General features: G+C 39.2%; 1 protein-coding gene across 1 annotated transcript in view; it reads right to left on the reverse strand.

The window, feature by feature from the left end:
* Positions 1-1,346, reverse strand: part of TRIM71 (tripartite motif containing 71, E3 ubiquitin protein ligase) — a 101,381-nt gene that overhangs the window by 94,340 nt on the left and 5,695 nt on the right. The window lies entirely within an intron of this gene.

Consider the following 1,346-nt stretch of genomic DNA (forward strand, 5'->3'; position numbering starts at 1 on the left):
CCCACCCCCCAAAAAAAAAAAACAGAATAGAAGCAAATACTGTTGAATTATGATGCACGAAGGAGATTGTTATTGCAGTGAAACGATGGTATAAAACCAATGTTCTCCCATGTAAACTATCACTCAGTTCACAACAATAATGTAAAAAAAAAAAAAATTTTTTTAAGTGGGTGTTGTTAAGTGCCATTGAGTCAATTCTGACTCATAGTGACCCTGTATAGGATTTCGGAGGTACGGCTAGTGAGCTTGAACCACCAGCCTCATGGTTCACACCAGCCTTGCAGTCCAACACAATAACCCACAGCACCACATCAGGACTCCTGAAAAGTGGGTATCAGAGGTTTAAAACTCAGCAGAGCCAAAACAGAGGAGTTCTTGTCAAGTGCCTTCAAGGTGGTTCTAACTCATAGTGACCCTGTATAGAGCTTCCAAGGTGTAGTTGATAGGTTTCAACTGTCAACCTGGCAGGTGGATTTTGTATGTATATTTGTATAGGGTAATGTATTTTGTATGTATATTTTTGTATATATTTGTATAGGGTAATGCATTTTGTATGTATATTTGTATAGGGTAATGCACTAGACTGCAAGGTCGGTTTGAACCACAAGGTCGTAGGTTCAAGCTCACCAACTGTCTTCTGAAACTCTATGCAGGGTCATTATGAGTCAGAACCGACTCAAAGGCACTTGACAACAACAATAATTACTCAGAAGAAGCCAAAAAAAGGAAAGGGGGAGGAGAGAGAGGTTTCAATTTCTCTTTAAAAAGTAGCTTCCCTTCCTTTCTTTTCTTGAATAGACCGAACCCTGGTAGGAAACTGGACTGCAGTGTAAATGGTAAAATTAGCACATTCCTACTTTCTGTGTGGCAATGTAGGATCAGCACTGACTGCAAACCACAAAGTTGGCAGTTCAAACCCACCAGCTGCTCCTGGAAACCTTATACAGGGTTGCTATGAGTCAGAACAACTTGATGTCAATTAACAACAAACTCTAATAAAACTATAGGTTATCCATGAAAGGAGCCAGACTATTTCCAGCTGAAAGGCCAAAGACATGATTCCTTTGTTATAAACAAAACTGTATTATTTTTTTCCTATATTAAACATTACAAAGAGTATGTCTTCCCGAATTCATCTTATATTTTCATAAGTGCCATATATGTATATATGGAGTCCTGGTGTGGCGCTGTGGGCTAATGCATTAGACTGCAAAGTCATTTGAACTGCAAAGATCGGTGGTTCAAGTTCACCAGCTGCTCCTGGGAAACCCTATACAGGGTCGCCATGGGTTGGAATAGACTTAAAGGCACTTAACAACAACAACAACTATATATATATATATATA

This window comes from Chrysochloris asiatica, unplaced genomic scaffold, assembly GCF_000296735.1.
Source record: "Chrysochloris asiatica unplaced genomic scaffold, ChrAsi1.0 scaffold00030, whole genome shotgun sequence".
Taxonomy (NCBI): Eukaryota; Metazoa; Chordata; class Mammalia; order Afrosoricida; family Chrysochloridae; genus Chrysochloris; species Chrysochloris asiatica.